The sequence below is a fragment of the Phyllopteryx taeniolatus genome, chromosome 19, assembly GCF_024500385.1.
Source record: "Phyllopteryx taeniolatus isolate TA_2022b chromosome 19, UOR_Ptae_1.2, whole genome shotgun sequence".
Taxonomy (NCBI): domain Eukaryota; kingdom Metazoa; phylum Chordata; class Actinopteri; order Syngnathiformes; family Syngnathidae; genus Phyllopteryx; species Phyllopteryx taeniolatus.
The window spans coordinates 14554832-14581409 of NC_084520.1; the positions used below are offsets into that span (position 1 = coordinate 14554832).

General features: G+C 38.9%; 2 protein-coding genes across 2 annotated transcripts in view; one reads left to right on the top strand and one right to left on the bottom strand.

Annotated features, from left to right (window-relative positions):
• The window catches only part of LOC133469362 (protocadherin-15-like), a 131873-nt gene that overhangs the window by 99460 nt on the left and 5835 nt on the right, over positions 1 to 26578 (bottom strand). The window lies entirely within an intron of this gene.
• Positions 2829 to 26578, top strand: part of LOC133469364 (glycylpeptide N-tetradecanoyltransferase 2-like) — a 64402-nt gene continuing 40652 nt past the window's right edge. The window contains exons 1-2 of the mRNA XM_061756316.1: positions 2829 to 2970; positions 3143 to 3230. The gene's annotated coding sequence lies outside the window, so the exon portion shown is untranslated. The remainder of the gene's footprint in view (positions 2971 to 3142; positions 3231 to 26578) is intronic.

A 26578-nucleotide genomic window follows, 5' to 3' on the forward strand; every position in this document is an offset into this window, starting at 1 on the left:
AATCAATCTACCTACTGCACCTAGTCTCCGTCCAATTGGCCAGCCATATGTGCAAAGTATGAAATCAAACAATCAATCCACCTGCCGATTTATGAAACGGACTCGATCGATAAACTGATCTATCGGTTAAAATATCGCTCAGTATACCAGTTTATCAACCTTTGATATCAACTCCATTAATTGGTTAATTGAGCTGTTGGTTAATCCACTGATCAATCAATAATACGATCGCTCTCTGTCCATCTGGCCCGCAATCATACCAAAATATGAATCCCATCAATGGATTAACAACTGATCGATTCATCAATCAGTCAGTCAACCTACCTATCTATTATATGAACTCAATGAAATAATTGATCTTTGATAATACATCAATCAGTCATGCTACCTATCGATTTACACATTCATAACATAAAATCAGTCAGTCAATAAATCTATCTGCCTCTCCATTAATCGTTCTTTCTGTCCTTCTGTCCAGCCCTCAGTCATCAAACTATCGATTGATGAGCCAACCAGCTGATTTAGCAATCAATCAACCTATGCATTATATGAACTGAGATCAATTCATTCATGTATCAGGTTAATCAGTCAATCTTAGACCGATCCATAATATGAAATCAATCCGTCAACCAGTCAATCAAGCTACTAAGCCATCCGTCAAATGAATTCAATCAATTCATCAATGTCTTTCTCGTACAACTTGATAAGGTTGTGACAAAAAATAAATATATAACAAATTATGCATCGGCCACCATCACGCACACACTTGCGACCTTTGACTTTCACCCGACGCCCTGTGCTCTGCATGCGGGCGGCCGGGCAAGCGGGCAGGCAGGCGGCAGGAGGAGGCGACAGCTTGCCTTCGTTTAGCTAATCGGATGACTCTCCCTTCCTTCCTAATCCGAGACACCGGCTGCCGTGAGGTAACCGGCTTGGACTCAGACAGACCGCTCACGCCCATTCCCTACTTGTTGAAAACAAACACAAACACATCTAAACACACACGGTCATGGGAATGTCAGATTTAAAAAAATATATATATATATTAAAAAAAAATAAAATAAAAATGAAAATTGGGCTTTGGTTCCGCATGCGTAAACACATGAAACTGGATGTTAAAACTTACAGGAGTCATGCAGTGTGAATTAAAGAGGCACAAACATAAATAACACATCTTGTAACACATCACATGAACTGACGTTGGCTGCTGCATATAAAGGGATCTTTTTGCGTGCAAATGAGCGCAAAAAGCAGGTCTGGCTGATTTCAGGACCGCGGATAGCTGCCACGGACAGCTCCTCAAAGTCCCACTTGACAATCACGTTTACGCAAATAGTTTCACATATAATGTCTTTAAGCACTTGGAATTCACATTGTGGGATACGGAGACTTTTTTTTTTTTTTAAGGCACACTCACCGTGTTATCCACCTCGTCGCAGCCATGGGCTTAACATCCACTTTTCCACGCGCTGTCACCGGCTTCGCGTGGGCCCCCGCCACGCCACCCGGGAGGCAATCCGGCAAATAACATCCACGCAACTCATCCAGGCGCCTGCGTAACTGGGTGCACGCGACTCCTCAAAATAAAATATTTTTTTTAGAAAAAGCAAAGGAAGAGCAAGTCCCACGACAAAATGACTTGACGAGTGTCTTTTGGTCCGTCTGTCTGCTTTTCCTCTTACAGGAGGTGCGCGAGCTCTGAGGCAGAGTAACAGGACACCTCCTCTTGTGTTCCCTCTGCTTTGGCAACCCGAGCCAGGAGGCAGCAGGGTGGGGGAGGTGGAGTCAGAGATAGAGAGAGCAAGAGAGAGAGAGAGAGCAAGAGAGAGAGAGAGAGTGTGAGAGGGTTTTTTTGTTTGTTTTTTAGTACTAACATGCATTTTATTCTAATTGATGAGGGATGGAGTTCGTTACTTCAATTGTATATGTTGGTACCGAGTGTATGGTAAAAATCTGGTGTACAGAATTCAAGACACCAAAAGGCTAAATGGTTAACAATCGCGATTAGCATTAGCGCGATAGCGATTAACATTTTAGGTCAAAAACGCTACTACCATTCAGCTAGTTCACTCATACTTATCATGTCATATGTACATTACACAGCTAACAGTGTCTTAAAACTCACTTACAGACACACGTTTGTTGTTTTTGGCAAAAATTATAATTGGCCCAACACTGCGTCCGTCTGCTATAAATGTCCGTGTTCCGGCGGCGCAAACACGGAAATTTAAAAAAAAAAATTTAAATCGATTTAGCCGAGTTGTTCCATTTTTTCCCCCAGCCCTAGAAAATGCCACTTAATAATATTGCACTTTATAAAAACAGAGTAATAACGTCATTAAATAAAGCTTTGTGTATCATGATTTAATGCTGCAATTCAATTTATTGTGCTGCTCCCGTTGTGTCAGCCTTGCAAAAGGGGCGGGGGGATTACACACACAAACTGTTACGATTTTGTGGCAATGGGGGAAAAAAGATGAGGACCCCAATGCAGGAAAACGGGGGGGGGGTCAATGCAGGATGAATTTCAACCAAAGGATTCCTTTTCAAACACAAAAAAAGCTCAATAAGAACGTGGAAATCTGTAAATAACTAAATTAACAAAGTCCCAAAATTCCAGATACAAAGTCACAGAGACACAAGGAAACAAAAGAATCACCACAACAGGGAACATGACAGAACCACAAATATAACTTGCAGAAAAAACATTGACCCGTCACTGACTAAACAAACCCAGGGAACTAAATACAAACAAATTGACGAGACAACGAGGCACACCTGGACAAGACCAGAGTGGCTGTTTATCTGACACAAGGTAAAGGGCTGACGCGAACAGGTGCACAGGAAACCCAAAATCCTGATGCAAACCAAAAACCAGAAACAAAATGTAATCCAAACCAAGTCACTACTCTCAGTGACTCACTAAGGTGCAATAATATTGGTCGTGCAGAGGATAAAGAATATATGCCTGTGAGTATTGTTAAAGCACCACCACTACTATCGGTGCTAATCGTTAGCCCGTCGATAGCGTTTTTCATTATGTGTTAGCGTTTAGCTAGTGGGGGCATATCTAAGGCAAAGCTGTTTGGTTGTTTCAAACACACAATGTGTAATTGTATTTGTTTGATGTTTTGTTTGACAGAAAATGTCAATTGGGAGGGGCAGTAAACAGCTTGAAGCCTCTTTTTTGAAGAATTGCTCACCATCTGCCAGCTGCTGTTTGTTGTGAAGTGAGTCGAGTTCACATTATCTATAAAATGCCACGAGGTGTTCCCTCTCAAAAAAAAAAAGGGTAAATGTTTTCTTTTTTTATAGTTGTATTACACTGGTTAGCTTCTCTTGATACATTTATGACAGATAGGAATGTTAAAACATTTTCCACTTAATAAAGGTTCTCCATTATTATGCACAGCAGAATAATTATGTGATCTGTCCATGCATACATTTTTTGTTAATGAATTGCTGTGCCTATATAGAATACAGGTGTTAAGTAGAAGCTCCATTAAAGTAAAGTGCAGCGCCAGCAGTGTTTGTGCACTGAAGCTCTTTAGAGTCGTTTAAATGCATCTGCCATAAAACTCATAACAGGTACATAGCAAATGACAAGGGCTGCTGGTTTGACTGTGGAACTATGCCTGCTTTATCGCGGGACTGTTTTATTAATCAGGCTATTTCATAAAACTTTGTTTTTTGACTCACTCTCAGCTGTTTCAATACAACCAGAGTGACGTGTAAAGCTGCCAAGGTAGTTAATAGTCTCGACTTTACGGGGCGCCATTTTGGCGGAGTGTTACACCGCTTTTGGTAAACGGCCAGCAAAGTGGGACTTTCTAGGCGTATTAAACACGTTATAGTCGCGAAGCAACAATGAGCTAATAAAAAATGTTCTGCGATATAATAATAATAAGACTTGGGAGTTAAAAAAAAAAAAAAAAAAAAGACGCATCCCAGAGTGCCTTGCAGCACACTCGCACGGCTTTACTGGAACACGGCACTTTGTCTTCTGCCAGTAAATTGTGATAGAATGAGTAATAGCCGAAAGAAGACCATCTGCTCGGAGATATTACTTTCTTTATTTTATAATTTGATGTCAAACTTGTGATGTGATGGATGAATGGAGGCAGTGAGCCAGAGCAGTCTAATCGCTGCGGACCTCTTCGTTCGTCCATCTGCTCTGGGGATTGCAGTAAAGATTCCGCCGATGCAATGAGTACCGTATTTCCACAAATAGTGTGATTTATGGGGCAAGGCAACTAATAGGTATGTCACTGGTTTACTATTCGCAGATTGACCTATTTGTCTTTTTTTTTTTTTTTTTTGCTCTTTCTGTAAGATGCTGCTAATAGGAAATCAGTAATTGGTATCAAGGAAGTATATCGACATGATCTACCTTGATTGTCCTATGATCTTTGTGGAGGACCTAAGCTTAGCCTTGGATGTTAAAGAAAGTTACAGAACGCATTCGCCGCATGTGAATGTTTTTGCTCTGTTGCGTGGCTGTTGACCCATTCACTTATGTGAACTTTTATATTCGTCAAATGGAATCCATACATTTACTGCCGCCGACTTCAGCACAGTTTTTTTTTGGAGGGGGGGGGGGGGGGGGGGGTTTGAGTAGAAGAAAGATTAGAAACCACCGCAGTGTAGTGCCAACTACTGGCAAGGAGGATTCACGCGATGTTTTTCACCTTAAGTATCGGTGGCTGGTATCGGCAGCCTTCACGAGTACCCAATACCTGGGCCCGATACCGATACCTGGTAGCAGTACCCGCCCATCCCTGGTTTTCAGTAAGTACTGCTGTTTTGGTTAGCAACAATGTTCAAAGCAGTTAACAGCAGTTAACTATTCAATCTCCGTGTATTTGAAAAATAGCATCTATGAACTTAGATCATTATAGTTATTACACCTATTTGGGGCCATATATCTCTAGTGGACGACGCACCCGGAAACACAGTATGTATGCTCTCAGGGTATTTCATTAGGAACACCTGCAAATGTGGGGGGAAAAAAAGTCAGAATTCAAACTTGGTGTCATTAAAATTCTGATAACATCGTCAATCGCGGGTCGTAAAGACTACAAGCAGTGAAACTGCAGGCCCGACTTGGGGGCAGTCCAACGAGAGCCCCTTCAGTACACCACTGGGATCTTACCCGTGCGTCCATCTGCTCCGGTCCGCTCTACGGGATTACACATAAAGCCGATTGAGCTCCGGGAATGGCAAGCAAAAGATCAGTGGGCCAGAGCTAATCATGGCATACTACCAGCACAAGTTTTTGTTGTTGTTTGTTTTTGCTTTAAAAAGGCACTCACAAATCAGCTTCAGCCAATACAATTAGAAGTCAACATTGAACAAGAAGCGCAGTTGTCTTTTTGCTATTGTTCCTATAAGGTCAACAGGCTTAACCTCACAGCTAAAGTTGAATTACCCCTCCGGAGACCACGAAAGAGTAGTTCTACTTCTTCTTAAGGTAGATAAATGTACTGCAAATAAGTGATTGACTGTCGGATCTACTTCATGCATATGACTGACGTTTGTGACCAGAGAGCTGAGTAAAATGATGAACATTTAACCGTATTAACAAAACTGAAACAGAAATGTATCCAGAGTTGCACAAAAGTTCCCTTCCACAATTTATCAGGAAATGGTTCAATCACTAAAAGTATTTGCTAAACAAAGAATTAACTCAAAATAAATATCAAATATAATATACGTCCTGCTTAATAGAAAAAAAAAAAAAACTAAGAAAGAAATAATAATATACGCAATTGGACCAGGATCATCATCAACATTACCTCAGATGTAGAGACCAATACACCCCAAAAAAATGAAAAAAAAACAAAAATGAAATCAAATTATTTAAAAACAGCGGCACGGTGGCCGACTGACTGGTTAGAGCGTCAGCCTCACAGTTCTGAGGACCCGGGTTCAATCCCCGGCCCCGCCTGTGTGGAGTTTGCATGTTCTCCCCGTGCGTGCGTGGGTTTTCTCCGGGCACTCCGGTTTCCTCCCACATCCCAAAAACATGCATTAATTGGAGACTCTAAATTGCCTGTAGGTGTGAATGTGAGTGCGGATGGTTGTTTGTTTGTATGTGCCCTGCAATTGGCTGGCAACCAGTTCAGGGTGTACCCTGCCTCCTGCCCGATGACAGCTGGGATAGGCTCCAGCACGCCCGCGAGCGACCCTGGTGAGGAGAAGCGGCTCAGAAAATGGATGGATGGATGGATGGATATTTAAAAACACAGAAGAATTACAATACAAATATTTAACTCTGTATCAAGCACTCATGAACAAATAACTTGGAAATTCATTATTTCTAACCCCGGAAAAACATTTTTTTGTATAAATATTTATATATTAAGACACTATAGCTTTTCAATTCTAATTACATTGTATACAAATATAGAATCGAATAGAACTTTATTGTCACTGTTACAGGCACAATGAAAATCAGTTGGGCAACTCACAATTTGCAGGTTAGAGGTAAAAAGGAAATATAAGCACACAACTGTCAAAAAAATACAGCAATTGATCACATTTGGAAGAGTGACCACATTATGTTATGTACGGTAGTTATGCGATTATTTACATTTGGGTATCTTTTTTTTTCCTTCAAATAATAGGTCTCGTTCATCGTATTGCAGTTACGGCAGCAGGTGCATTTCTCAGCTTGGTGGTAGAAGCTGTTTTTGAGCCCTGTGCTTCTAGACTTGAACGTCCAGTGGTGTTTATAAAGAAGAAAGTTCTTTTGTCATCTCACTCATTGGAACATGCTTGGAAATGTTCAATTTAAGTGATAATCGTCGCCCAAAATTGGCAAGATGAGGATCGACTACCCAACATGATCCCATAATAAAGCGGCCATTTAATTGTAATGCGTGAAGTAAACATCCTGGCGTGTCGCACGCCATTTTACTGGAGAAGTGTGAAATCTTTTTCGGCGATGACGTGAGCCGGCTGATGAAAAGCAGCGGCGGGACACCAACGATGCGATGGAGCGAGCCGGATATCACGCAGAACGTGACAATGGAAGCTAGTAAAATGGATAAAGCGGAGACAACGGCGGGTGTTGCGCAAGAGTTGCAGCGTGTGAAAGAAAGATGTAACGGGAGATTAATTTCCTCTTTTTATTTCGATGAGGTTAATGGTGTGAGCAAGGCAAGGCTGCTCGAAGACGAAGCTAAGCGGTTGCGCCCTATAATGGCGTTCAGTGGCAATGAAGCCATGAAAAAGGGGCAACGAGTCCGAAGTGAAGACCTAAACCGCACCAGGACCTCAAGACAGTTTTCACTGTATACAGTAGTGCAATGACTCACGAGTTTAATTCGCTTTTACTGGTATCTCAAATTAACATTCCCCATTGAAATGAATGGAAATACCATTAATTCTTCCATCTTTTTTTTTTGTAGTTTTAAACTCTTTTAAACATACAGTAGTAGTTGTAGTACAGTAGTACTGTACACTCTGCAATGTGTTGTAATGAAATTTTCTTTCTTTTTAAAAATATTTTTCATGTTTTAGGCTAGGAAGGTTGTCGCTTCATATCATATGCATGTACATTGACACTACAACATGCAATAATAATAATAATTGTATTCTTGTAAATTGTTTTTGCATTTAAATACATTTACTATGTGTTCAAAAATATTTTAATTTAGTTTATTTTAATGATTTTAAATGTTTATGTTGTTTATAGGTAGTTGAAGCAAGCTTGCAAAAAACAGGAACAAATATAACTACCACACAAGTGTACAAATAATTTAGAAAGACAGAAGAAAAAAAAACAATTTTAAAAGATGTCTTCATGAAAGTTTGCATTGTTCCATCTTCAGACGTTTCACCTTAATCGAAAATAAAAAAAATTGCCTCTCTCTGGATTTTATCATAAATATTGTGTGACTGCAGGGGCAGTAGTGCACTCATTCATCATTCAAAATCAAACAATAGCGCAGGGAGTGAAGCGGACAGCGTTCTGATAAGAGTGACGGAACGTTTTGGAGATGGTGCAAGGGAAGAAGTAATAGACCACAGAAGAGGAGTTTGCTCTGCCTGCTAATGTTAAATGTATATTATATGGCCGGAGGTTTTGGGACAGGAGAATAGAAATTCTAAAGTTATTTTGTGGTAATTTTCTTAACTGTCATACACGTGTACGTGTAAGTTCACCATTGTTAACAGAAACAGCATTAGGCCTACAGTAAGAGCACTTTCTAATATTTCCAATATTTTTTTATGAACAAAAGTTATGGTTAATGAATAGTGTTAATTAGTAGAGAGAAAAGACAAGGGACAGTTAAAAAATACATACCAGATAAATGTAAAATGTTAAAAAAAAAATAAGACGCGACAGTTCATGAATTGATTAAAAACTAAAGAAAACAAAAGACTGTTCATAAATAATTGGATAAGTATATGGAAATGAATCTTCAAACTTACTACCTTCGCGGTTGGCCAATTCCTCCCGCACCAAAGCATGACAGCAATCCATTTTTATAAAAACAGGGTTACTCAAATGTACAGTATCTATTTTCACTCGTTAATGTCTAAAAATACATCCAGACCTTCAATCTTGAGGCGACCTAATGTCGCACGCCTCCCGCAGAGTGAGTGAGGGAAGTGGCCGAGTTTTACGACACTTCTCGGACAGTTCAGCGTTCAAGACAGTTGATAGATTTGTTCTCAAGCTATAAATTGGTTAATAATGTGGAACAATAACAGATGACACGGGGACAGACCAATAGTATTGATTTGTGAAGAAAAATAGGAAACTGACCATATTTGGACATGAGAGGTTTCCGCCCAAGAGCTACAATGTGTGAAAGCGAATGAAGTAAACACTTAGCAAAGTCTTAGATCGTTGAATTTGTGCTAACACACATATTGAATACCAATTCATACCTTATTAACTAATTATATTTCTTCTAAAAGTACACTTGTTGTAAGTGGTTCATATTGAGCAAGTCGTATTGCAAAGGTGTTCGTTCGGCAGAGCAGATGTTAATCGTTTAACTGGGTCTGAGTGTTTAATTAGGTGAGCAGGAAAAAATATTAATTAATTACACACATCTGGGCCCATAAAATAAAACTGTGGACGTTTAGCCTTTATGACTCTCAAGATGGCTTCCCTTCCGTGTGCCTGCACATAGAGCTACTTTGTGTTTGTCCAGAGAAGAAAAATGGCATATGAACTATTTATGCGTGGTCTAGTGATGTCATTGCTCCAGAAGGGAAATGACCATTAAGCACACTAAAGAAAATAAAGCTCATTTTTCGTTGACACCGTGAGTATTAATCCGACTGTATTTTTATTACTGTGGTGGCAAAACTGCACTGCCTCATACCGGCAGCTTGTTGCTAATATTTTGCTTGCTTCAATTCATTTCATTAGCAAACCAAAATATGATGTACCTTGAGACAGAAACTTAATTAGTTCCCTGACCACGCTCATAACTCAAAACACTATCTCAAATCATCTTCCCCCATTGAAAAGAATGGTAATTCCATTAATCCGTTCCAGACGCCCTCCCAAATTTTGATTTGTGATTGTTAATTAGGAAAATAGCACTCTATAATATTGTATTTTGGCGGCACGGTGAACGACTGGGTAGCACATCTGCCTCACAGTTCTGAGGACCGGGGTTCAAATCTCGGCCCCGCCTCTGTGGAGTTTGCATGTTCTCCCCGTGCCTGCGTTGGTTTTCTAAGGGCACTCCGGTTTCCTCCCACATCCCAAAAACATGCATGGTAGGTTGATTGAAGACTCTAAATTGCCTGTAGGTGTGAATGTGAGCGTGAATGGTTGTTTGTTTCTATGTGCCCTGCGATTGGCTGGTGACCAGTTCAGGGTCCCTGACCGCCCCTCGCCCGAAAATAGCTGGGATAGGCTTCAGCACGCCCGCGACCCTAGTGACGATAAGGGGAATGGAAGATGAATGAATGAATATTGCATTTTATTTTTGCATCATGATTTAATGCTGACATTCAGTTCAATGTGCTGATTCTTCTGGTGTGCCCGCCTATGCCACCAGAGGCAGTATAATGCAGTCATGCAGACTAAAAAAAGAGAAATAGTTTCACAACTACTGTGACTCAGTAAAATGCTGTAATATTAGTCATTTTTTTCATAGAGGTTAAAGAATTCATGCCTGTTGCTTTGTGTTCCAATATTTGTTGCCTAGAGAGTTAAAAAAAAAAAACACACACACACACACAGCTATTGATGCTAATTGTTAGCATGTCAATGGCATTTTCTATTGTATTTTGCTTTGGTTTTAAATACAAAGTATGTAACTCTCGTTGTTTTGGTCACATTTGATGTGAAGCGGTGATGCAGAGACGTCACCATCCCACTCGTGAAAGTTTCTTTAGTTTTGGAATAACACAGACCCGCAAGTGTGTGTTAAAGCTGCAGAAAGCCGGCTGGCTATCCCCCGCCCCTCAGGGCTGACTTATGGTCCACATCTCCTCTGTAATGAGAGCAGGAGGTAATAGCGGCACAATGCCACAGGCTGTGTACCGAATAAAAGGAATATATATATATATATATATATATATATATATATATTGAACTTTACATTTGTGTATGGCTTTAAATTGGATGTCTAACACCATACAAACGTATATTCTTGTTACATATATACCGACAAAGAAGTGACAGTTATGTAATAAGTAATAAGTTGTTAAATTTAAAATAAAGGTTTTTTTTTTTTTAAAGTTGACATTAGAAAAAAAAATTTGACTAGAGTAAATGTAAAATTAAATTAATAAACTATGTCGAGAAAATAACTAAAGCATGTAAAGGTAAATAAATGTTTAAAAGATAGATACAGAAATATCAACAAATGACAGTTGATGAAATGCAAACAATTAAATCATGACAGTTAAAAAAATAAATGAATAGATAAATGTAAAAATTATTTAAAGAAAATCAATAAAGTAGCAATGAAAAATAAAAGCTGAGAAAATTAATCAAATCTAAATGAATGTAATAGAAATGATTACAGATTAAATAATGGTCAAAATCAATATTAAATGAATCAATAAATAAAAAGCAAATGAATTGATACTGAAAGTAAAAATTGATTGAAACAAACAAAAACAAATCAATCAAGACTTTATTTATATAGCACTTTTCATACGTTAAAATAATAAATATAACAAATAAATGCAATAAAGAAAAAAACTGAAAAGAAACACTGTACACTGAGAAATATAAAAATATGTTTGTTATGCCTTGAAAATGCAAAACAAAATGCCGTTCTGATACAAAACACAACACCTCTAGTTTACAACTTTTGAGGTTTTCATGTTTCTGTTTGAGTTTGTGCCTTGCCAGCGTCTTTTGACTTCATAAAGCAGGACGTTTTAGTTGAATAAAATATCATAACAGAGATCTTGGGGTCCAGGATTGATGTGTCCAGGCCAGATGGTGAGCGCCTCGTTTAAAATCAATGAGTGGTTATCTCCTGCGGGGGTGTGCAAGGGGTCTAATTCATGTGTCAGTACTTGTTGGGCCAGAAATATATACTCACTGGCCACAATATTAGGTACAACTGCATTGATACTGTCAGGGCGATATTATAACGTAACATATCAACGACAAGCCTGACGTGGTTGGTGGTGGGGAGGGGGGGGGGGGGGGGGGGGGTGCGGTCGTTTGTTTCAATAAGAGCAAGCAACACATAATCAGGACTTGGGTCGACTTAGTGTTGCCCAAGGAAACACACAATGAACGTCTTACACACTGACTGTAAAAATACACGTACACAAAAATTAGACTGTGCACATTTAAAATTTGGTGTGGCCTAAAGGGACATGGAAGCAAGTTGTTTTCCCCACGCACGTTTTCTCACTTATTGTGCCTCTTTGCTGTCTCTGTTTACTTTTAAGTGCTGTGCTTTTTTTTTCCTTCACATATTTCTTATAATGATGGTCTCTGAAGAATTAAAATATTTGTTTAATCCCTTATAGTATTTGTTTAGGGCTGTCTTATTTTGTGTAGTCTTTGAGACTTAAAAAAACAGAAGTTAACCCATAACATTGACAATTAACTAAGATCAGGGCTAATAAATAAATATAGAAAATTGCCTGTTGTTCACTGCCTATAAGAGCCAGCATTTATTATTAATTATTAGTGTAGTGTGGTGCATATATATATATATATATATATATATACATATATATATATATATATATATATATATGTATGAAATTAAATTTTTTTGGCCATGCCAACTTCACACTTACATTAATGAGGGAAAAAAATGAACTTAAAAGATTTTAGCAAATGGCTGCAATAGAACAAAGAGTGTAAGATTTAAGGGGGTCTGAATACTTTGCGTACCCACTGTATATATATTACATATTAGCCAAAAATTGCACTCAAGTGAGAGTACTTTCATTTTAGAATATGACTCAAGTAAAAGTAAAAGGTAGTCCTCCAAATTATTACTTTAGTGAGCGTACGTAGTAAGGATTTAGCGAAAAAACTAAAGTACTGAAAAGTGAGTATTTAGTTTTTAAATACAAAATATACTGTAGAAAATGGGAATATGCAAATTTTAATATTACCCAACAGTATCACTTCAAATAATTCATTTTTAAAAAAAGATAAAATAAAATAAACTGTGGCAAATCCAGCCACAATTTATCCAAAAAGTTACTTGAGTAAATGTAGCTCATTATTTCCCATTTCTGTATGTATAAACGCCACGGACATGGAATGGTGGCTTGACCTGGCAATTGTTCATTTGTGGGGGAGTGTCCCAACCTTAATAGAGGCGGGATGACACCAGTGTGTCAGTGGTGTGAAATTTAAGACCTAATTGACTTCTCCCGCCCTGTTGTATTGAAAGCAATTGTCGCTGTCTCGTCTTCGCTGTAAGAAAGCCAAAGGTTTGGTCTACTGTTACGGCTCTAATGCAGCAATTCTGCGTGATCTTTTTCTGAAAGAGGCTCACGATGTCTGATTTAAAAAAAAAAAAAAAAAAAAAAAAGTGGGATTACAGTACAATACACAAAACGGAACATGCACAGTATTGATGACTAAGCATTGATTTGTCCCAAAGTCTTTTGTTAGCAAAAAAAAAAAAAAAAAAAGAAGACCCAGTGGGACTTTTTTTCCCCTTCTATTCAAGCCTTCTTTCTTCTTTCAATCAAACAAAGCAAGTGGTCTGAGTTATTCAAGTGGAGCTGCAGTGCGACTCAGTGGGCGGGGTGGGCCTAAGTGCTTCTGTAAAGGGCGCCCCCTGGGGGGAAGGGGGGGGGGGGGGTGGCGGGGTGTCAGCAGAAAAGAAAATGGAGCAAGAGTGGAAAACCCTCCTGACACGTCTAACTGACGAGGAAAGCGCAGATGTCTGTTGGCTCCCACTTGAATGTTAAAAAATGTTTGTTAATCTGATGATAGACAACAATGTCAACATGTGAACCCGATGCGTGGAATGCAGACAATCAAAAGCCACAACTTTTGAAGTTGAGTCAGCGTCAAGTTCCACCCCATTCCTGTAGGAGCCAGTAATGAGCATTATAATGTGAAATACATCCATGTAATTGGCCTTACATACATATATAGTTACAATGGAACCTCTATTTTTGTATGTCCCAGTTTTCGTAAGATTCCAGGGTTTTTTCCTGCCGAAATTCTGTCCCAGTTTTTCGTACATCCTACAAGGTAAATAAAAGATGCGAAGAAAATAAAATTTAAAAACAAAATAAAACATCCCAAGAAAATGCTATAAATAAGTAGATGAAAATGAATGACAGAAAAATATTAATAATCAAAACAGGTGACCTTTAATGAAAGAATAAATGTCAAAAATAAATGAAAAGAAAACAAACACATAACTGGCAGTTAATAGATAATGAAATGAAAGGAAATAAAAAATAGATGAATAATAAATTATGAATAATGATAACATAATGGCAGTTAATTGGTCTCTTACAGCAACACAGAATTGACGGGAAAGTCAAGGCAGGACAAAGTTTGGGGGGAAAAAAATGACTTAATCCAACAAACAAAAGAACACCTCGCAGCCCATTAAAAGTCATTAAAAGTCAGGAAGTTGCTTTCCACTAATCTTAATTACTGTATGACAACAACAACAAAAAGTCAAAATTTCCATTCCCACGAGTCAGAGAAATAACTCTGTCACAAGGCTTTGAGCAAGGAAAAAAGCATTCAGGTGACAAAGTGTTCTTCTAAAGTCGACTTTTGTAAATACAACTTAATTAAACTTCCCAAATATGAGAGAGAGTTCACAGATTTTCGTTTCATGTGTGTATTCCCTCAAGGAAAAAGATAAAAACTTCTCCTTCTTGCAAGGTTCAATTTTCCAGGACAGGAAACCCAATTAACATGTCGAAGACACGGGATTGGACTTGGATTAATAATTCATTTCTGGTCATCTAAGCAATATTTTAAAATGAGTAATTACAATAACGTGTTGAACAAATTTTTCTGCATACTCCAAAAAACATTTTCACCTAATATTTTTATGTCAACCGATTCCTTCCATTACATTCCATTACACGTGTATCTCAAATCATCTTTTCCCATTGAAATGAATAGAAATACCATTAACCCGTTCCAGCTCCCCAAAAAACAACATACAATTTTGCTGTTTATTTTAATGAGAAAAAAGCACTCTGAAATATTGTACTCTATTAAAATATACAGTCATGACATAATTAAAAAGATTGCATAGAAGTAAACTTTTTTTGTCACACTTTTTGATTAAATTCAGTGGTCATTATGCTGCTCCTACTGGTGTGCCACCTGGGGGCAGTAGAACAGAGATCTACAGATACAGTATATAGATTGTATTTGTCACGCCCAATTCTTAAAACTCATTCACTGCCATTGACGGCTTTTGAAGCCAAATATCCATGTTAACCTGGAGGGCTGGCAGTGAATGAGTTTTAATCAGCCAATAATAGGGTGTGTGCCATTTCAACAACAAACGTATTAACATGTATAACATCAAAAGTTACAGTAATGTATATCATTTCTTCACAATAAAGTCCACAAACTAATCTTTGGACGGTGGCCATGAAGTGGGCCTGTGCTGACATAACAAACAGTTGAAAAATACACAGTTACGAAGGCATTTGTTTCATTTTGAAACCGTGCTCCCTGCTGGTGACATTATTAGCGGCTTAAAGCCTCTAAAAATATCAAAGCCTTTTGATTGACTCTGCAAAGGTCATGTGATTACCATGCTAATTGGAAAAGATCGCTCTTGACGACTCTTCAAATGAACCTTTGGCACCCGTGAGCACACACACACACCGCCACTTAGATAAATGCTTGTGTCACTTAGTGCGTGTGTCCGCAAAGAAAAAGCGTAATATCATGAATATTTGCACACACACATCCAACGCAATGTCCTCTTAGCATTGAAAGAATGGGATGAAAAACACGCATGGGCTTTATGTATAGAGTGCATGATAGTGTGTTCTTATGGAAGAATGAGGTTAAATATAGAGCTTTGTGTTTTGCCCACAAAGTGTGTGTGACTGCCTGTGTGTTTGCCAAGGCAGCATATAAGCTGCATTCGGGTGAAGATAACACCAAGCAGCTTCCGTCTGTAATGCAGAGGCAGCAGCACAGAACGCTACTTAGGGCTTTAATTAGTTGTCACAAGCGAGCAATGGAATGAAACAATACTCACGTGTGTGTCAAGTACACGTATCGTTTTGCCGCAAAGAGTGGCCGGGGGCGCTAACTGTATTTAACCAACTGCAATTGCGGGAAGGCTTCTATTGGAGATATTTTTGGAATAATAGTAAACAATGTTACTCGTACATTACATTTTACCAGATGTTGGGAGTAAGTCCCACGTAACTGTAGCGAATATCGAGCAAGTCAAGTCATACAATCTTGCTCACAATACACTACACACAGAACAAAAGCTTTTAAAAGCAAAACAAATGCACACATCTTGAAAATAACAATTTTCAAATGTAAACGGGCGAGTCTAAGTCAAGTCACATGAATACAAAGTCAAGTCTTTAGTAAGTTTTAGCCAAGCAAGTTTCAAAATGTCCTAAAATTGGAGACTTAAGCCTGACTCGATTCAAGGCATGCGAGTCGAGTCCCCTGCCTTTGCCATTTATGCCACGGAAACTAGAGAGTGCCTTAAGAAAGACTATTGTGTTTTTTCACGGTACCTACGCAGTGTGATTGACCTGAAACTTCTAAAAATCATTTGGAATGTAGAATTTCACCAGATTCGGGCACTTTAATCATGTTAAATTGAAGTTTGACAGGCCAAGTCTCTCACTCACCAAGTTCAGCTCACTGTGCTTTACAAAATATTGGGGCAGTAAAAAAAAAAAAGAGATCTGTATTTTTCTTCATAGGCAGTCTTAACAAGTAGTTTTTCCCCCCCATGGTTAACTTGCAGCTCACTTCATTGTGCATTACCTAGAAATCATTTCAGAAAATGGTGACATTTTGCTAACGCTTGACAGGATAGGTATCTGACTCCTGTTTGACTGACTTGAATTTTCTCACTCAAGTCCCGCCCAGTCTGCTTAAAAAACAAAAACAACAAAAACACTCTGATAATAAGAGCAATTTTCCTTTCCCCAAGTACGAATCGTCAATTGTGGCCATGAATGATAAGAGCAAGAAGTTTTGTAGAAGTAAATGAAGGCTCATACTGCTGCAGTTGGTAATTAAGATGCATTTGTGCGCGTGTTGATTATGTGAGAGAAATCCCCACGGCATCAAGTGAATGTTTACTCTATTTGCTTCATGGTCACAGCGGCAGCAGCGTTAACACTGCACAGGGACGAGTGCTTCCATTAATTAAGCCGTTTTTTCTTCACTTGCACTTGATCCAAGATTGGATTTCAGAGTCACAAACGTCTCCAGTCAGTTGGCTTCTCTCGAGCTAATGATGGTAATGGTTTTGTTTTGTTTTTTTCATCACACATACGTCTCCAAATTTAGAGCTCTGTTCTGACTAACAAGCTCAATAAGCATCATTATTCGCTTAAAAAGTGTATTTTTTTCCCCCAGAGGTGTTGCGCAAATCGGCTGCGGGCCATGCTAACGCTCATGTTTCGGATGCAGCTTTAATTAAGACAACAAGGATTTATCATTCCCTAATGACATCACTCAGGGGAGCCTTTCTGCCTCATTTGTTCTGCCTTACCTTTCAAATTAAATGAGGCCCATTTTTCGCATGGAAATAAAATCGGATAACAATGATTTTTTTATTTGTATTTTTTTTTTTTGAGTCGACGGTTTTAGAGTTAGGTTGTGGGGTTAGGATTAGCGGCAGGGGGTTAGTTAAGGGGATAGGGTTAGAATTACAGCTAGGGGTTAGCTATGCCGTTGGGGCTACGGTTAGAATTAATTTTAGCTCGTACAGTGATCCCGACAGCTCTGGAGACACCAAACTCAAATTTAACAAGTAGCACTTTAACTTGGAGCGCAAGCCGAATTCTTATGTTTGGAGCCAAGGGGATACCCGGCTATTTCGGCAATATGGCTTGGAGCCGGAGTTTCTTCAAAGGCACAGAGCGAGAATTTCATTGAAGATTCAAGACTTTAACGGACCAACACAAATCCTACCTGAATTAACCTTGTATTTCCTAAGAACCTAAAAAGCAAAGACTTATTTAGTTGTAGTAAACTACGGTAGATCCAGTGAATTTGTATGCAAGCTTACTGGAATTTCTGCCGAAATCAATTGTTTTTCCTTCACATTTTCAAATAACTTTGTTATTGTTGGTGGGGGTAAAATGTCACCGTTTATAGTCGCAACTTTAAATTACCTGTTGTCTAAGTTATGGCAAATTGTTTTGTCGAGTTTATGTTTGAACTTGAATGACATTTAAGAATGTTAACAAGTTATTTAAAAATATTCCCTGTGCAGTTGATAAAGGTTTTGTGATGGCCAAAGTTTGACTCTAGAGCACTGACACCTCGGTTTACAATAATGTAGAGTGCAACTTTTCTTATTGAAAACACATCACACAATTTTTTTGTGCGGGTTGGCACAGATTAATGGTATTTCCATTCATATCAATGGGGAAAGATAATTTTAGCGACATGTTTTGAGTTAAGAGCATGGTCATGGAACAAATTAAACTCGCAAATTAAGGCACCCCTGACCTTCTATTTCCATAATTTCCCATGGGAATATTTCTGTCAATGCTCTGTACCTCGGCTGATATCCTTGATGCATCCGTCTCTCTCTCTAATGCCTCACAGCATGCCGCTCAGGACTCTTTGGAAGCGTGTGTTTTTGTTTGTTTGTTTTTTGCATCCTTTTAATATTACCAAGTAATAAACAACATGAGGCTCATAATATGACTGCCATTTAAAACATTTATTGCTCTCGGCAAGTCTCCTGAAGTTGAAAATAGATGGCCTCTTTTTCGTGGACTTATAACAACAAACATATTGCTACGTTCTTACCTCTCTGACAGCGTCAAACGCAAGCATTATTATCTTTTTCAAGACCGAATTTCGACCACATTTCGACTTCCCACTGCCCTCATGTAAGCTTGAAGGTTCTTGGAAAGGCCAGCGAAGGCAGTCCAACTTTGCATTTATTTGAAGTTGTATGGACTCTCTCTCCGCACAAATAAAATATCCAAATAAATAAGTCAGTCTGTGTGCATTTTGATCCTACCTCTAACATCTCCTTTTCTAAAAAAAAATAAATAAATGAATAACACATTTGTTTCTCATTTTTCACACTCACTCATCCCACAGACTCTGACCACAATTGGTGTCAGTGAGCCGCATTCTGGCTGAAAGTCAATTTTACACTTACTTAGCTGCATAATGAGAAGTCATGTTGACTAGAACACAATGCATCGCTTCTTTTTAGCGTGTGTTGGAGGGGTGAAAAAACAGGACTCGTCATAATGGGCACAAGAAACACGGGGCAGAGCATGGAAAAATCACTCAAAACGGGTATCACTTGAACTGACTCTGACACTTTACCTAAAACTAGACTTTGAAATAACAAAATCCAAGGTAATCCTGGTATCATGTTATGCTAATAATGAATGAATTTATTGACAGTCTTCTAAAGTACTTGCATCAAAGAGCAGTATTTTGCCAGTGTGCGAGTGCAATTAGTAGTTACCGAGTAAATTGTATTTGCTGTTACGTCCAATAACAATACATTGTTCTGTTAAACCAGGGTTGTCCAAAGGTTTTGGACCAAGGGGTGGATACAGAATAACGTTGATATTCTTCACCTTTTGGTTTAGTTTAGTTTGAGTATGAACTTTTGTTGGCCGTGTTTTTGCTTATGCTTGATCTTTGTTTTTTTTTTGTACATCAAACGAGTGCCTGACATCAAACAGCCAATGTAACACATCATTTACATGTGTCAATCACGTCCTGAAATAATAAACTAGGCGTATTTTGGCCCAAAAGCTCCCAACACAACCACTGTGTGTACATGTGTGTTTGTGTGTCATGTTTTATTCATGTCGCTATTTCCTGGCTGCTTTCGCGAGAACAATAAACATGCGACGACAAACAAAAATGGGACTTTCATTCCGGAACCATTTTCACCGAAGACGTGCCCGACGCATAAGTCAATCGCTTTGCGGTCGACTATCTGACAAGCAGATGACGACAGGGAGCAGCAGGGGGTGACCATTGTCATCTTTTGCATGCATGTGTGTTTCAAGACCTTCAAACCCAGTCATGAGGAAATTCAGTATGTACACAAGCCCAACCTTTGCTCTGGCTCTTGTTTGGAAAAGTAAAACAGAAGCGGGACCATTTTTGAACAATAAACTTTCTCAGAAACTTTGAGAACTAGTTTATGAAATCAAACGCTGCAGGTGTTTTTCTCTTCCTTCATGACTGTATTTGCTTGCACTTATCCCATTTTTGGCTGTCATTATGTCATATGGAAACGTCACACTAAGCTGATAACGTCAGCGTTTTAGTTTTACGGCTTTCTCACATCCAATTAGGTACTGACAGATGTCCAATTCCATGCAGTTGTACAAGCGCAGTTCAATCGGAAATGCTGAAAAATTGCTAATAAAGGATTCGTTTTCCCAGATATGAAGTTTCACTTTGTATGAATTTGTTAGCCCATTTCAACAATGGCTGTCCAAGCCAGCATTTCTTCAGGGTAATTACAAAACTGCCCAAGCCAATTTTAAATGTTTCAGGCAACAAGAAAAAACACAACTAAGTCAATAAACAAGAAAAGTTCAGTTGCCTCGATTTGTGGCTTATGCAATAAGATACTGAATACACTTGTTCTGACTACTGAGTATTTTGGTCCATAAGTTAATGTCCTTAATGTTTTATAGTCTGTTGAAACCTGCCATGCTTTTCTTCTTCTGGTTGCTGCAGTCATTGTTCCATGTTATGAGTCTGCCAAGTTACTCTTATTATTATATTCTGCGGTGTCCACTTTCTTGTCATCCACCTTGAGTGCAGTTGAAGGGTGTTGCTCCCCAGATGTCATGGACCTGTTTTTTTTTCTACTGCATTGATTTGAAGGTTTGCTGACCTCATCTCGGGGCTTTTGGAGTTGCTCACTGGATGTGCTGACCAGGTCTATATCATCTGCATATCTCAGGTTGTTGATCTTGTAGCTATGAACAGAAATACCTCCACTGATGCTCTTCACTTGGGTTTTCCGGAATTCTCCCGAGGTAAATGGTGAAGATGGTGAGATTGTCTTATAGCCTTTTCTTGGTGAAACGGCTATTCAGAGATTTTCTGACACCAGCCATTACATCGGAGTAGGTGATTTTGAGATTGATATCAACTCTACTCCGTATGATTTAAGACTTGCCCAGATCATACAGTGAATAATCTGTAAAGTCATGCGAAAGTCTCCAGAGCAATTGTAGACTTTTCGTTTTTTCCTCGCAGCCTTCCCAACAAGCAGTCTCAGAATGAGAATCTGTTGTGTCGTGCTTCTAGCCCTGCGGAACCTTGCTCGCTCTTCAGCCTTGATTGGATTCAGCCAATTTGTCACCTTAGCCTTACCAGCAAGATGAAAAGTAGAAATGTGCATGTTTGATTAAGCAGTGAGACGGTTCTGTCGTTACCGCAGTCTATGAATACCACTTTCTTTGGAAGTACTACTGCAACTAGTATATACAGATAATTATAGTTATATATAACACAGGATTTTCATGGGCGCCATTCAATCTTACAGTTTTCTAGCATGCTAACTCGCATTGCCATAAACATTGCACATTTTCTGTATTTGTAAGATTGCTCTGTACATTTTGGACAGTAATAATACGAATAGTGAGTACGACAATGAAAAGCCTGCCATTTTCTCCCTTTCAACAAATCATAAGGTCATCATTGCTGTGCGCTCTGAGTGTAACACAATTTTAGCATTGGTTTTAGAGGCCAACCTCTGCAAATGTCACGTATTGACATTTTATGTTTTGCTGGTAATTGTTGTGATATTGACTGTTCAGAGTCAGGAGGTTAAACCAAGACAGGCACCTCGATCGTTGACGCACTGGGGTGAGACACACGCACACGCACAAGCACACACAAACACAGTCGTGACATGACATCCAACAGCTACTGTACAGCGGATGAATGCTGAGACGGCAAGGGTCAAATTAAACTATTTCACCAATCATTTCGATGTGCGGTTGTTTCCATGTGACATCATCTGAAGAGAGTGACATTGAGGCATTTTCTTAGTTACTGTCAAGTGAAACTAGTTTTCAACAACAACAAAATAAAAGCATGGTGAAATACAAGAACAGAGTCAGACTGAATGTAACTAATAGTATGCATAAATACAACATAAATACATGCCTGAGTTCGAATGCTCTGAGCTGTATCTTTATTTGTCTGTGGCAGAACAAATGCATTTATAAAGCTAATTAAAGCATTAATCCTAGACATTCTTAGGGTTTCTAAAAAACAAATGCCCGGAAGGTTTAAATCGTGATATAACATGACCATCGGATTGGTTGTAGAAGAAAACACAATATAAGAGAATGTAAGAAAAAAAAAGTTTGAATGATGTTTGCAGAAGTTTGAGTCTGAGAATTAGTACAGTTGCCTGTCATGTGATAATCAATGTTTCTTTTTGGTTGAAAGTTAAAGTGAACCGTGGACAGTGGATAGCTTTTATCACCTGTGCCTTCAGCCTCTCTCTCAAGGACATTCTGACAGAACATGGTGTGGTTGATGTCTGCCGCCAACATGGAATGTGTAACCTTACAGTAATGGGATGGTCTCGCCGGCTCCTAATCTACTCAGCCATCGTGGAAAAAGGAGATGGAAAGATGAATTGATGGCGGAATATGAGAATTCAGATAAACAGAAAGCACGGGGGAGGACAGACCGAGATATGTACCTTAAAGGATGATAATGGAGTAGAGGCTGCGATAGTGCGGATACAAAGTCTGAGTTATGGTGAGGAGTCGCTAATAAGACAAGGCTGGGGGAGAAAAAAAAATTATGTGACTCATTGGGATGAGGGAGGAATGAATAGAGAAACATTCTAATGAGGTCCAATAGAAAAGCTGTATCAATATTTTATTTTTTTTTGCCTTTACAACGAAAATTATGCAGTTTTGATAATCAGACAGAGAGGAAACATTTTGTCTCATTCTGAAAGAGTAGGCAAACAAAATATTAGAAAAAGCTCTCTTTGAAGGAGTTCATTTGTACTGCATTGTTGTACATTGCTGTTGCTTACCAAAACAGCAGCACCTAGCAAAGCACATCAACGGTCTCTCAAATCAATGTAACTGTAGAGTCTGATCGTGTGCTTTTAATGAGTTCAGTGAGACGTACACAATATGAACTTGACCGTGTCTATAACAATGATCTGTGCCACAGTGTTGTGTGTCAATAAATATTACATGGACAGGCATAGAAAAACAAATGATTAAACAGACAACGCACCATTACGCTGAATGTAATTGTTGTAATTAGTGGGAGTCCAGCGCATGTCTGTTTTCATCGAGCCGGCCGGTCTTATTTTTTGTTCCATAGCAAAGCGTGTTGTAAGACGGAACGTTGTCGTACTGCAACAAGTGTTACGACTACGTGTCGTAAAGAAACAAGTGTCAAGATGTTGGCTGATTTGAAAACGAGATCCCCAAAAAAACATGATCAGCAATTAGTCGACTACTAGCCAGAAACGTCGATGCGGACTCATCAAGCCGACTCCAATAATCGGTTCGACCGCTAGTGTGCCGTGATTCCCTTGATAAAGAATTCAGGTGTCCTTCCTCACTAACTGCACTGTCACACATCCTTGTTAATCACCGACGGAGCTATCAGACCAGTTTGTGTTTGTGTGTTTCTTTGTGTTAAATAACCTCTTGGCTTTATGATCTTTTTTGTTTTTAGGCCAACATTGTTTTGCATTTGCAAACTGTCTTTGTCTCCTCCTTCACAGGCTTCTGTCACTGTTGCCTCTGTCAAAACAACACAATCTCACTCCGTGTTATTTCTACATTCGGCTGTTATCCTCTTCAGGCAAGTAGATAAACAATAAAATGTTTAATATAGACTGTTTAGGTAAACATTACCCAGAACATACAGACAAAAGTCATGCACCTGAGTAAGGTTTTTTGCCTCGCTGTCTCATTTTAATTGGGAATCACCTTTACTGACCCACATGAGTTTGAAAGAACATAAATCTCCTCTTATCTGAACACTCAGGTGTCAATCATCTTTATCTCATTGCCTCTGCACGTCAATCCAACATATCTCTCCACTCAATCCTGTGCTTTTTCCAATCGGGATCCTTCACTCCTGTGTTAACCTGCAATGTTTCATGTCATATCAACATCACTGATTGAGCTTTCTTATAAGCTGGCAAACTTAAATGACAATCAAAATTGATAGCAAATGCTTGCTGACTCATTCAACAGAACCTGGACAGATGTTACAAAGACAAATCTTCAAGTCTCTTGGAGACTTCAGATAGAGTGAGATGTACAGTAGATTACGGGGAAAATGTTACCAGTAAATTACAATTTTTGTCAAAAAAAGATGGATTATTACATTGAAATAGAGTGAAACGGCAAGAACCGAGGCATATTGGGCGGAATTAAGTAAACACGGACACACACAACTGTGGCGCAATCACCTGTCTTTCGACTGGAACGTTAATTTTTGCAAAAGACATCTCCTCATAACATAAGATCATCTTAAATTACTCTGTTTAGTCAGAAAATCTGATTAAAAGCAAATCGTAAGAAATCTAAAGCAACATTTCACATGGAAAATAAAGTAAATCCAATTAATCCTTTCAGGACACTCAAAATATTATCGAGAAATACATTTATATACAGAATAACTTTTGCTTCATGTACAAAAACAGGGTGAAATGAATATAAATAACTAATGAAGTGGATAAATGAACATTTAACAACACTTACCTTTATGGAAGACTCTTAATGATGTATAAAATGAGGAGGGGAGTGAAGGGAGTTATCTCTTGAATTCTATTGAGTTTCTCACTTTCTTTATCAAATGGCTAGCACTCGGAACATTCTGTCATATTGTGTAAAAAGGGTTGAACAGACGGCAAGGTGTATTCCACAATGCAAGCTTTTATTAACAACAAAGTAATAACAAGCCTCTCGGTCTGCTCGGCAACACTCCGACAAGTCGGGGCAACATCGTCGTAACATCCCGTCAAAAATCATGATGTCAAAATAAAATCTTCCCAATATATTAAGTTTACCACACTTTCTTTGGCCCCATGGTGACTTACAGTACTTAGCAGTTGCGCTCAAACTATTTTTTGCTTGTTTATTAAGTGTGACTGTTAAATAAGCCAACATGTGGCCCAAGAAAGTGTGGTGAAACTGTGTTGTTATACTGCATGCTTTTATTTTTGACAAAATCTCTTATGCAGATGTTGTGTTGAGTGTTGCAGCGCAGACCGGGAGGGTTATTGCTTAGAGTTGTTAATAAAAGCTTGCATTGTGGGAGACGCCTTGCCCTCTGTTGGACCCTTTATACACAAATTACGAAATGCTTCAGATGAACCGATTCTGAAAAATGCTTTTTTGTGTTGTTGTTTTTATTTATTATTTATTTATTTGTATGAAAACCGGGACAAAATTTAGATGAAAACCGACTTGTACGAAAACTAGGGTATATGAAAACAGAGGTTCCACTGTAGTGGGCAGCTAGGGAACCTGTATACAACACGAATTAAGCCGCCCTACTTAAATTTACCTTAAAGACTGTCAGAGGTGCAGCTTTTTTGGTTCGCAAACAGACTTCAAATTGGCAAAGATGCTAACTTATTTACGTCCCGTGTGAACAATGGTGTCTAAAAACTGAGATCATTACAGATAATACACACTATTTTTAAGGAGAAATGGACGGCGTTCATTTGTATTAAAAGGATGACTCTCCCGTCGACTAATTAGAACACAGCGTTGATTAGAGGGACGGCCACTATCTGAGGAAATATGGTATTCCCAGATAACACCAATCATTGACTGTTCTATGTGTTCAATGTCTATCATGTGAGAAATGGTAAGACGGCAGGCGAGTCGTGATTACAAGCCGCAGAGGAAAGGACAAAGGGAGGCGCGGAGGAATCCAGAGGGCGAGAAGACAGACAAATCATTATATTCATATCTGGGCTGCAAGAGCGCGAGATGGCCGACGCTAAATGAAGGTAGCGAAGGGGGAAATTGTGACTCAGGGCGATGCTGAATTCACTTACTGCTGTTACTTCAATTCATTATCATGGCTCAGGTGTTCCAATAGGCGAATCGTACCGATACACCGTTTCCAGCTTTTCTGTGCCTGCTTTACTAGCCATAGTGTGCAATGGGGAAAATAAATCAATAAAACTATCATCATGTGATCCACATTTGTGACTTAATTTTGTGTAACTTATGCATTGTTTGCCATGACAATTATGAGAATTGAGTGATTCAGGCCAATTAGCATGAACATTGTGAACTTAATGGGGTGTGCACATTAGCATTTAGCTAATGTGTCATTAGCTCATTGAGTCTACTACTATTAGCAGGTTATTGGCTCATTTGTCAGCAACTTTCATTTTGGTTATGATGAGTACTGTATTACACCAATGACTGATTGAAAGTTGGTGATAGCAAAACAGCAAACGTTATATTGAATAAACATCCCCATTATATTCTTAGCTGATTTTAACTTAATTTCTTTTGTGTATTCAGGGTGAGGGGTTGCAATTTATCCATCCATTTTCTGTTCCGCTTATCCTCACCAGGGCTGGAGCCTATCGCAGCTATCTTCGGGCGAGAGGCGGGGTACACCTTGAACTGGTCGCCAGCCAATCGCAGGGCACATAGAAACAAACAACCATTCGCACTCATCTCATTTCAGTCTTCAGATTCTTAAATAACAAATTCAGGACATCCGATTTGCGTGATTTTTCAAACGTGTATGCAGAGTCCAGAGTCAAAATCAGAAACCCCGTCCAAGCAGCAGGGTCAGGAGATGGAATGCCAAACGAATTTTCATCTCCATCTGATCGAGGACTAGGCAACAATTTAAAATTAACTTGGGAAATGCCATTTAGTATGCTCAGAAATGTATTACTCTTTTTCAATCGTATCCAGTTTCAAC